The sequence below is a fragment of the Epinephelus fuscoguttatus genome, linkage group LG4 (assembly GCF_011397635.1).
Source record: "Epinephelus fuscoguttatus linkage group LG4, E.fuscoguttatus.final_Chr_v1".
Lineage (NCBI taxonomy): Eukaryota > Metazoa > Chordata > Actinopteri > Perciformes > Serranidae > Epinephelus > Epinephelus fuscoguttatus.
Window position 1 is genome coordinate 11079073 of NC_064755.1, and position 12607 is coordinate 11091679.

At 41.5% G+C, this 12607-nt stretch overlaps 1 protein-coding gene across 1 annotated transcript in view; it reads right to left on the reverse strand.

The window, feature by feature from the left end:
- LOC125887102 (spondin-1-like) overlaps positions 1-12607 on the reverse strand; it is a 140641-nt gene that overhangs the window by 125682 nt on the left and 2352 nt on the right. The gene's annotated exons all lie outside the window — the stretch shown is intronic.

Here is a 12607-nt window from a genome sequence, read left to right on the forward strand (position 1 = left end):
TAAACAAGCACATAGAGGTCCTTGTAAACTCCTGTTAATCAGAAACACAGGGAGACTTGGGCTCCTGTATTGTATGTATCAATATCTGTAGAGTCAGAATAATTACTTTAGGATCACATTTGGGTCTGATTATGCTACTTATCAGGTCACCATCATTACAACTCTACACACATCCTACACGTTCTTTTCTTTAAAGCCTTCTAAGCTCTGCTTGGCTTATGTAATTGCCTCTATCTGAAACCTATGACTTAGCTGTGGCACTTTAAACTGATTGGGTTTGTTTATCCCCAGCTCAACTCAGAACCCTAGATAATCTGTGCAGAAAAAAAAGAAGATAATATCTCGTGTCTGCTCATCTCTCCCCTTATCCAAACAAGCTCTGTTTGTCTCCCTGAGCAATAACACGTTGCTGGCCTAGATAAATATGACCCACGTCCCACACCAACGCAAGGAGGGCTGGGAAAAACACACAGGCAGACCCACACGTATACCCACATGCCCATTCAGTGCATGTATAAGCACAAAGGCACACATTTCTGAGCAGACAATGACTGTAGACTCAGTGGGAGTCGCGCACACAGTGATGCACACTCACAGACGTACTTTTAAAGGTCTGACACATTAAGACAGAAGTCCTTTAATGGTAGTAATGGGGACAAAGAGCAGATTATTGCTTAAGGAAAAAACAATGAGCAGCAACTCTCAGTTGTGGTGTTTTAGTGAAACAGCAGGCGGGCACATTCCAGGACAGCTGCCAGAAACAACCGAGTACCAGAGAGCGAGGAGAGAGAACAGCCGTATGGGGAACCACAACTGTGTTCATTTGGCTCCTCTTGCACAGCACAATAACAATCATGACATTGCAAAAGTAGCCGCATAATTAACTTGTGGAGAATAAACTGTCAGGAATATAAATTGTTGTATAAACTTCGTTTTACATAAGTATTATAATGTAAACCTCTCTGATAAAGAGAAGCTGAGTTTGATGGATTGAGGTCATTTAGATAAAAAGCCAGCCTCGCTGTCATGCTGCATCTTCTCTTATCGACCCCTTGATATAACTGGAACACAAAGCAGAGCGTATTTAATAAATGAAATCATTGTGAGACTAATTTCTAAGTTTTCAATGATACAGCGTAGCGTCCTTATAATGTGGCTTCATGCTGGACACATCTCGTTTCATACAGTCAGCTTCTCAGAACCAAATATACACTTGAAACACTCGACAGTGATTTGATAGCAGCTTATCTCTAGAGGCCTTCATCATTTTCCACATGTGGATAAAAGTCTCAATTACAACTGTCAATTACAAAACAGAAAATATCTGATGGATGTGCCAATATGTATTAAATAGTTTGCAAAGCCAGATTGTAAACTTTAATTTTCTTCAAACTGTTCCAGTTTCTTCTCACTGCCTACTCCCCGGTCTCAGCCTCACTGCAGACTCTGCTGGGACCTGGAGGTTGAGACTGTGAGGTATTTATTGTGCAGGGAGCCGAAATCAAACAGAGCAGAGTGAGCTGAGATGTCTGAGCTTAAACCAAAATCCAAGCAAGTAATGTCAGCCTTACACCAGAAGACTTTTTAAGCGATTTCACTGTTGCAGAAAATTTTCAGATGTTGTAATGAAATCATCAGTTTTACCTCAGCTGATGTGCACTCATGTTATCTTGATCGTTTGTACTAAGATCATGGGCGGAATATGAAACATGGGCACAAACATGCAAAAGGCCCCTCCACCTCCACTAAGCAGGAGTAAGACACACAGACTTTATAGTTGTGTAGCGTTTTTCTCATTGTTTTGCATCTCTTTGTAGTCGTTACACATCTCTTTGTAGTTTTGTGTGTCTTTGTAGTTGCTTCTCGTCTCTTTGTAGTCACTTTGTGCATCTGTGTAGTCATTTTGGGTGTCTTTGTAGTTGCCTTGCATCTCTTCTAGAGCTCTGATTCTCTGCCTGAGCCCGATTTTTTTTAATGACACTGGCAATTCTCATGCAAAACAGCAGGACTTTTAAAAGACTGAATCCAGAGGAAAGAGAGAGAACCGAGGGAGACAGAGAGAATGTGCGCAAGAGAGGAACGGAAAATGAGAGAAAGGGGGGGCTGCAAGGCGACTTGGTTGACAGTGTTTGCTTCTGCCTCCCCAGCAGTGGAGGGGATGTGTAACATGCAGCAAAAAGCTGTGATCATCACTTCACACCACATCCCCATTGACTGATGTGCGTACTAAATGCACTGTAGGGTGCAACCCGCTCTGATGAACCTATTGTGCACAAGACGACAGACTATTTAAGGAAGAGAAGAAGAAGTGGTGCGATAATAAATGTTTGAATATTAAAATATTGATATTTTTATTATAATATATAAAACATAATATTTTTTATTTTACGGTAGAGATTTGGGTTTTTAAATGGAGCTCAGGCCCAAAAGCATGCTGTGGGTTGGGCTCAGTTTAGGCTTTGGCAGACACTGTGTAGGTCAGGTCTGATTTTTTGGGCCCAATCACAGCTCTAGTCTCTTTATAGTTGTATTCTGTCTGTTTGTGGTCATTATTTTTCTTGTTGTGGTCATTTTGAATCTTCTTACTGTACGTTCACACCAAAAGCTCTCAGAGCTGCAAAATAGCTGAATTCGCTCTAGCAGCGCTGCTGGTAAAATATATGTGGCAGCAAAAGCAGCTCAAGTCGCTCATCATGTCAAATTCTGAATGTTCGATTATGCTTCTCAATTTACAGGAGCCGCAAAGCAGGTTACTGGCTGGAGCACAGAAATGTGACTTTGTGCATTTGCCTGAGTACAGAAACTCTCACGTTTGGCCAATGAAAACACGATAAAAAGTCTAAATAGGTTTGACAACAAACATTAAACACACACAGCCTGTGTTGTGTTCAGGTGTTGTCACGTAAATAACAAATTCCAGTACTTGAATACACCGTAGCACAACACAGCAGCATGTCAAGTGGGCCGAACCAGTGGTTAGGGTTTGAGTGCCTACAGTGCGATTAGTTAAACTGGTGGTAAGGAGAGCAAATGAACTGCATTCAAATAACAAGCGTTCCAGAACACAAAGAAATTGTTTAAGTATGTGCACTTGTCTACACTTGTGTATTGATTCAATATGGAAGACACTGCTGCTGTGTGGCACCTGAATGTAGCATAGACTGTATAAAATATGTAGCCTCTGTCGGGTCTGGGTTCACGATATCCTCCGGTGCCGTGAACAGCACGGGGAATATCATCGGCTGGTGCGGGAGCTGCGGCTGGATGGGGAGAGGTTCCAGCGCTACTTCAGGCTGAACATATCAGCTTGACAGCTTGCTGCTAGTTTTGAAGTAGGAACGAATGCATGGTAGGAACTAAACGTTTCCGAGTATGTTCTCTGGGTTCCACACAAGCGATGGACATCTACTTTTTGATTGGTTGCTGGTCATTTGCAGCTCAAATGTGTCATAGCAAATTTGCATCAAGTTAACCAGTCTTCAACTTTCATTTGCAGCTCAAAACACCTCTGGTCGCCACTATCCATTGAAAATGAATTAGACGTGACACCTTTGCAGCTCTGGCAGCTTTTGGTGTGAACGCACAGTTACAGTCACTGTCGGTCTCTTTGTGGTTGTTTTACCCTTTCTGACATCGTCCTGAGTCTCCGTATGTTTCTTTGCAGCTATGTTGGCTCTCTTCCAGATCAGTATGTGTCTCTTCTAGTGACATTTTACAGTTTAGGCCCAGGAGGACCGCTGACACTTTGGGCCCCTGGATCTGTGCCCAGTAGACCTGTTCAGTAATCCATCCATGGTGGTGATAAAGCTTAGCTCAAGCTGTCTAAAACAGTCTTTTTCTCATCTTCATGTTATGACAAAATCAAACATGTTTAATATTATCGTAGGTTTTTAGTCTTGGCTCATGCGAACGCTGAAGTTTAATGAGGTGAACATTGTAATCAAATAGGTGTGCTCTCTCCAGCACTAAACAAGAGGCTGCAAACCAGGTAGACAGTAAACATGGAGGGGACGCCTGAGTGCCAGACTGTGAACAAGTCTCAGTTTTCTTGGACTGTGGAAATGGAGGAAAAATGATCGACCCAAAAACCAGCGCTTATTTTAGTGAGAAATCTTAATTTTTTTAAACAAATTCCCACAGTTCCCTTCCACTGAAACAGTGCAGCTGACCATCAGAGGCTGGTGGCACGTTGAGATGACAAAATGTAAAATGTAAATTATGGATGCAGATTATCTTTATGGATATATCCATGCTGAATTGAGAAGAACGCTGTTGGCATACAACACCTTTTATCTTGTGTTTCTACAGTTTTGTGGACACGTAAGGAATAGTTAATATGCCGTATTTTTGAAAGGGAGTTTGGCGCAGTATTTTCCACCAGTAGCAGGAGAGGAGATAATCTCAAAAAGAATGTGGTTGTAGTCTTGCAAATAGTGACCCTGCAAGATCCCCAGTCTTATAAAAATATTAAAGTATGTTACTCGAATCTATCATTGTCTTTAAATGTGAGTTCAGTCTTTTGAGTGTTTTTAAAGTCTTCTAGTGTATTTTAGGTATTAGCCACAATATGTGAGAACCCAAAGCGGTCGTCTCAGTATTGCCTTCATCTTGATTCAGACAAAACTAAGGTTTTACTGTAGGCTACAAAACAACATGATAATCCTGTGTTTTCACAATAAGCTGGGTTTTAAGAAGTGATAAGAAGAAACCACACTGAAAACACCAAACAAGTAAAATTAAAGTGATGAAGTCCAGACTTCTCAACTTTAACTATCCTGCTTGGGAAGCTCACACAAAACCACTCTTTTAAAACTTAAGGACACAATTATACAGACAGCACATAATTAATTTTAGTTGTTGGTGTTTTCTTCTTTTTTTTCATCCCGTGGCTGTTGTTTCTTTAATTATTTATAAAACATTGTGTAAACTGTGCAAAGAATTTTCATTAAAATTTAGTGATTGGAAAAGTTGGAGAGTAAACCCCGAGGCAAGAGGAGCACAGTGAATGAATGAATGAACAAATGAAACAATTAATAAGTGTTGACACACTCTCAAAAAGACATTCAGTTTCACTGTCAAAAAATGAAGCTCCCAGGGAAAGGATTGACAGGGAATGAATAAATGATCTCGAAAAGGACTCACTGAGCCAGTAACTCTGCCAAGACGGCACAATCCTTTGCTTTTTATTTGTTTGTTTTTTTCAATAAAAGAACATTTGGATTTGGATTTGTATGAAATTACGTATGGTGATAGTTAATCAGGGGACACGTGCCATTTTCATTTGAACAAGAGCAGTTTATGAGAAAACACCTTTCTTCTTTAAAGTTGCCCATTTTTCATTTTTGGAGCAGTTTACAAAATTTAGGGGGATTTAGTAGAGGCAAGCGGTGAGGATTGCACATATCAATCAGCTAAGACTTCTCCCCTGATTAAAATACCTTTAGTGTTCATCGTTCAGGAGGTTTTTACCGGGAGCCAAATTATCCGCAGAGGTCTCCTCCTCTACAAAACAAACAAACCTCGTGATTAAAACCGGTGACAATACATTACCAATGAGTGTTTCTTCTACGCTGTTTGGCGCTGTGCAGATGGGCCGCTCGCCCAGCACCTGCTATGTGTGTTCACCTTTTCTCTGATAACTTAATGTGTGCTCACCTTATTACGGATCCAGACATTCATGAGGTTTTTTACCATGTGACAAATTATCCACAGAGGTCTCCTCCTCTCCAAAACAGTAAAATCACTGAATAAAGCAGGTTCATGTTAAAAATCAGTGTTTCTCTGACATGGTTATGCATGTTGGAGTCAGGCGGTTAGCCCAGCACCTCCTAATGTGTGCTCACTTTTTTTCTCTGCTTTGATTTTGGTTGATTTCTTAACTTAAAATCCAGATGATTAGTAGGTGTTTATCCACAGAGGTCTCCCAAACAAACAGATCAGGCGATTTAAACCAAAGTAAAAAGTTGGTTTCTTATCGGTGCTGCTTCACACAAAGGGGTTTCTTACTACGATGGCAGTATTGATGCAAAAATGCAAAAATGCAAATGGCCCTATATAGAGCCAGTGTTTCTTTGTTCATTCTTGGCTACTGTAGAAACATGGCGGTGCAACATGGCGATCTCCATAAACTAGGAACTGCTCCCTATGTAGATATAAATGGCTCATTCTAAAGTAACGAAAACACAAGGGTTCCTATTTTTAGGTCATTATAAACTAAAGAAAAAATACTTATTATATTATTTTCCATTTCTGTCAATATATCCCCCTCAATCCTACAAACTGGAACTTGTGGATGCACTTATCATTTAGCCCTTGGCTGAAACAACTGAACCGGAAATATCTGCGTCACTTTCTGGATCCATTCAGTGCTCTGTATCTAAAATTAGTAGAAGAATACATACTTTATTGATCCCAGAGAGGGGAAACACCCCTAACCACAGTTTTTCATAGTTTGGGTCCCTTAGTTCCAATTAAGAGATACAACATTATTTTAGACAAGACATGATAACGCCCCTGTGTACAGCCAAGTCCATAAGGAAATGGTTTTTTCCCAATTCGGTTTTGAATAACTGGCAGAACTTAATGGACCAATGACTGTGAGCCTGGTTTTATCTCCTCACTAATGCTCTCATGGCAAATTCCTGCAGCCAGCTTCCAAAATCTTGTGGAAACCCTTCACAGGACAGTGGAGGCTGTTGCAGCAGCAGACGCCCCATGGTTTTAGTGTGGGTGTTATGTTGAGGTTACATTGACTTCACTCCATTGTCCACATACCAATGGGCCACTTACGGCACATTACACTCAGCTGCCAGTTTGTTAGGTAAACGTAACTAAAACTAGTACAGTCTAATACATCAGTCCTCATAATGTTCAGTTTTTAAAGGTGTAGATTTAACCTTATGACCATTGTGGATGTTGCAGTTTGTGGTGCTGTTGAATTGTATATCATTGTACTATGAGGTATTTTATTAATAATGACAAGAATGTCACTGTAAAAGTGTAAAACTTCAACAGCAGCATATCTTACTATATAATGACGAAAACTCTGTGGGTGTGTTTTCTCCTCACTGACTTGGTCAATCCATGTGAAATTTGGCACAGTGGTAGAGGGTCATGGGAGGATAAGAATGAAGCAATATTACATCAATGGGCCAAAGGGGGGCGCTATAGCAACCAATTGAAATTGCAAATGTTGAATGGGCATATCTCATGCCCCGTATGTTGTACAGACATGAAACTTTGCACAGAGATGCCTCTCCTCATGAGGAACAAATTTGCCTCAAGAACCCATAACTTCCGCTTATATATATTTTCCGCCATTTTGAATTTTTTGAAAAACACTTAAAATCGATCCCTTCCTAGGAAGTTTGACCGATCTGCATGAAACTCAGTGAACATAATCTAGGGACCAATATCTAAAGTTCCCTCTTGGCAAAAGTTGGAAAACTCACTAAAACTGAGCTTCTATAAGGCAATGAATATTGTGGAGGGCGTGGCTCATCACATAAAGGTGTTTAACATCTCAAGGGTTTCACCGATCACAACACAGCTTTCTAGGCATATGACCACACATAATCTGAGGGGACCCCTCCATTATTGACCCCATCAAACAAAATGGGGGCGCTACAGAGCTAATTTCTTATCTAGGCCAAACCGCCATATCGATTTTTACTAAACTTGGTAGATACGTAGAACAGGACGCCTCAAGGTGACTGGAGAAATTTAACTGTAATTGGCAACTGGGTGGCGCTATAACAACAGAAAAATGGTTAAAAATGGCTAAAATGCGACCAATCGCTGTGGCTCCCCCTGTGGCTGAATGGGTTTTTTTTCTTTCTAATTTTTGGTATGACTAAGTCATGGTATGGTATGCTGTACATAATCACGGAAACTGTCAGTGTATCATTCTGTCAGTCAGTCATTCTGTCTGTCCCACGTTTTTCTACTCACTCATGTGGTCAGTCTAAGTGAAACTGGCATTGAGGATTGGCATAGGTAGAAGGTGACAAAGCTACCAATGGGTATGGACTAGTTCCTACTATTTATTTGTTTTGGTACTTTTTAAAAGTGTCCCTGTAGAATTTTCTTGTAAACAAATAAAAGTTCAACGAAACACATTGTGTGTATCCCCAGGGTCTAACAAAAGCTGATTTTGGCTTCAGGGATGGTGATATCTGGCTGTCTGTCTGTCAGTGTGTCAGTCAGTTCACTAATCTGGTTCAAACAGAAATATCAACAACTACAAAATCTACAGCAATGAAATATTGTAGAAGCATTCACAGTCCCCAGAGGGATGACTTTGGTGATCATCTGATTTCTCCTCGAGTGCCACAAAGAGGTAGACATTTTTGTTTTGTATTAATATCTATTAACGTTGTCACTGTGAGCATGTTAGCAGACTGATGTTAGCATTTAGCTCAAATCAGCACTGTGTTCAAGATCAGCCTCAAAGAGCCACAAGCATGGCTGCATATGGCCACAGGAGATGCAGCTGCCAACTGTCCATCAGAGAAATAATATGAAACCCGCAACAGGAATGTGTATGGCATTTTTGCATTTGTATGCAGGGACCCACTCCATAAATTGCTCCAAAGCAATACTAGTTGTCAAAAACTCCACAGGTTTCTTTTCCTTTCCCCATCACCTGACTACCACACCCACCTGCACACCTGCTTCCACTTCCCTCATCTGCTCTGCCTGGCTCCCCACACTCACCTCCTCATCTGCATCACCCAGTCACCCACCTGCTTCCCATTGCCTCAGATCCAGCTCTAGAAATACCAGCCCTGAAACAAGTTCAGCATATCTAAGATACCTCTTCTTTATCTGGCTGCACTGACTCTAACACTGGCCATGTTGATCACTGGTATGACAAAGCTGGATATAAACTAGCTCAGTCAACTCAGTAGGCAGTTCTCAAATTACAAAATATTAAAAGCAGCCAAGGCTTAAAATATGTGTAGCCATTATCATGACTGAAGTATAAAAATGTGTATCTCTTGCTATTTGGTTGGATGATGAAGAAGTAACTCTGAATATGTTAAAGAAAAACATTTTAAAGATTGGTTCTGGTCCAGACTGTTTTTGCTACCAAAGTTGAAAAATACTTAATGACTTGGGTCTATCTAACTGAAATGTTACATTTACAATCACAGGAGTAATAAACAGTGTGTGCACTTTTAATCCAGTTCTCATCACACAGGTGTCCTGTGTTATTCTGAGCTGCAGTGATGAACTGGGACTTCACAATTACAGTGCACCTAAAATCACCCTCATGTGTTCAGTGCTGTAAATCATCTCTCTGTTTGTCAGAAGCTCTATATTAAAAAAAGAGTTTAAACCAAAAGCCTAAAACAATAAAATGATTATCCTGAGTTATAAAAATATATCTCTCTTTACCTGTCACTCATAATTTATTTCCAGTGATCTGATTGGTCAGTGGTCGGGGTGCTGACAATCCGATTGTCTGAAGTTAAGCTGCTCCAAAGCAGAATAGCTGTTCTGCATCAATTACTATGGTGATTTATCCAAGTAAAAAGTGAACTAGGGGTGTCAGTAGGGTAGTGGATAGTGCCGGCGCCCCACATACAGAGGCGATGCCTCGCTGCAGCGGTCGCAGGTTCGACTCCGACTCGTAACCATTTGCTGCATGTCGTCCCCCCACTCTCTCACTCCCCCATTTCACTCTCTCCTATCAATTAAAAGGCAAAAGCCCGAAAAAATATCTTTAAAAAAAAAAAGTGAACTAGCTCCGCTCAACTGAAAACCCAGGGTTAACCCTTAAGTTACCTTGCTAACCCCAAATCCTGCTTTAATCCATGTCCCTTTGGCCAAGTTCACATTATAGGGTTTAATATTCAATTCTGATTGTTTCCCCAGAGCCAATCTTCCTGCCTCGACTGTTCACATTCATGGTTTAAGTGACCTCTTATTTGATATCAGCACATGCGTTTACATGGAGCCATGTATTCCTTTTGCATTCGGGTTGGAAGCCCTACCCGAATAGAAATGCTCCTTGTAAACACCTCAACCCGAATGAAAACAGCCGACCCGAAAGAAAATCTAATCGGGTGCACAGGGGTGGAGTATTCCTTTTCAGAACCCGACTGGAAGAATTTTTCTGTCTTGTATACACCTCCTACCCGATTCTAGCCATTCCGTTCTTTCTGCACATGCTCATTTCCTTGCCCTTCTGGCTCGATGACGCATACAGCGTGCATAGCAACAGGCTGAGATAGAGCAGTCGGACTTGTTGCACTCACCGGTTTCCATTTGCCACAGCACGGTCTTCTATCTCCCTTCTTTGACCTTCTATCTCCCTTCTCCTCCTCAACAGATGAAGCATTAGCAGAACAAGGTTGTTGTCGTACTGCTGCTTCAAAAATATAAGCAAAACACGCCCGAAGAAGGCACTAAGAACGGCGTCGTCAAGCATCTTGTTATCCAGAGTGAGGACTACAGTGTTTTCTTCCGGTACACGTAACATCCGCCCCGCCCCCTATCCAATCAGAAACCTTCCCTGCCCCAAACCTTGCGCAGACCCGAATAAAGGCGACTGAACTGATCTCCCGTGTAAACCCTCATTCGGAATGAATATTTCCCATGTAAACTACCTGGAAACACTTTAATTCCGAATGATTTCATTCAGATTTATTTTATTCCGAATGAGAAGCCATCATGTAACCGCACCTAGTGTGAATGGATCTCTGCCCTGAAACACCTCATATGTAACCAACCTGTCACACACATGTGCACTGGAACAACTACCAAATTCTTCACATCTGCAAAACAGGCATTTGGGGTAAAAATGGACGACGTGGTCATGCAAGCTTCATTTCCCAAATGATTGCCATTGTAGGAAAGTTTGATGATGTCATTCTGCATAATAATTACCCATGTGCTATTTGGGAGAGTGTGTAGCTGTTTTTGGAAAAATGGCCCTTCAGAGCAATGACTGTTGTTTTATAACAAGCTGTCATACAAATGGGCTTTTGGTCCACTAGCTCTACTAGAAGCTATTGCTAGTAGATCTGTGGAGAGAAAGTGGTGGAGTGGTGTGACCACCATGTGGAGGGTTTTACAAAGGAACACTTTTTTCAAAACCTTAGGACGTCCAGCGTTACCGTCCAATAATTCTTTCGGTGCATCACCACAATGCTTTCACATAATGTAGGCAAACTGTCCCCATCAGAAAGTGTCTAGCACTCAGGCTCTGGCAACTGGGGGAGACTACCGCAGCAAAGCACAGCTACAGCAGCCTTGTGTAGTTTCAACTATATGTTAGGGCTGGGTTTTCGTTGAGTGTTGAGCTGAGTGTAAGCTTCTCACTGGGTAAAGCTGTGAGAGTCTGCTTAGTTGCACACACACACACACACACACACACACACACACACAGTGACAAGGCTAACTGTCAGCATCACACAGCTTTCATTAACGGGTGTAACAACAGAGTCAAGTCATTTGTTGGGACTGTTTCACAGCATGGTGCTGGATGTTAGCTGCTTCAGCTGTGTGGCTCGTGCTTTCCGGGCAAACGTTGAACTGGCCATTCACTAGAAAGATAGCAGCTCTGAAGATGGCTTTAAGAGAAAGTCTATTGATCTGCGCGGGAGATGGGACAGTCCGGGATCAGATCACCGGCGCAAAGAGGATCAAGTGCAGGTATCTTTGACTAGAGAAATTTAGATACTACTTGGTACCACATTATTGCGGTCAATACCTTAAAGGTATATAGTGCCAATACCCAGCCCCATTATATGTTGAGTGATCTGCTTCTGGACAGTGAAGTATGACAAAGAAATACCATGGATGTATGGAAAAATGCAATTCCACTACACTGTGTTCATAGCAGTCACGTGACTAGTGATATGTACCACATTTAGGACCACACATGAAAGTGGCCCAGATCTGATAAGAAAAAATTCACTACTCTGAAAAAATTAGATCTGTGTCATATGAAAGCACATTTGGTTGTGGTTTCCTGTTATCCATCTGCTTCCTGTTACCTGTCTGAATGTTACCTGCATGCTGGATCTACAGCCTGACTTGGACTCTTTATGCCTGTAAGCTTAAGCTTTTCAAAATAAATCACTGACTTCATCCTGCTGCCTCCTCATCCATCTACATTTGGATCCAACCGCTGCCCTGCATAACCCATCGCTACAGCTGACTCATGGCACATGTCAAAAGCCTGTGCCAGCTTCTGGATGATTGAATCAACATACCAGGAATTGATTACTGTAGTTTATTTCACTCCATCATCACTAGAAACTTTAACTGTTTACTGCAGAAGCATCAGCAAACACAGATGTTGACAACATGATAAAAAGGAAGGTCATGGTTCAGGACAAAGGTCTGGATGAATGGCTTACACTCACTGATCTGTCAGGAGAACAAGCATTCCTTCAAAATCTCAACTAACATGATTATTTGTCTCAAAGTCAGTGAGCTTGTGGAAACAAGAAGCAAAATCTTCTTGCTGTTGGCTACATTAAAGCAGTCTCCTGCTCTGTTTGGTAAGAGTCTGGTTAGGATCAGCGTGTGGAAACACAGCTACAGATGTGTGTTCCTGTTTACACTGAGCGGGAGGTAATTGAGGAAGTCTGGC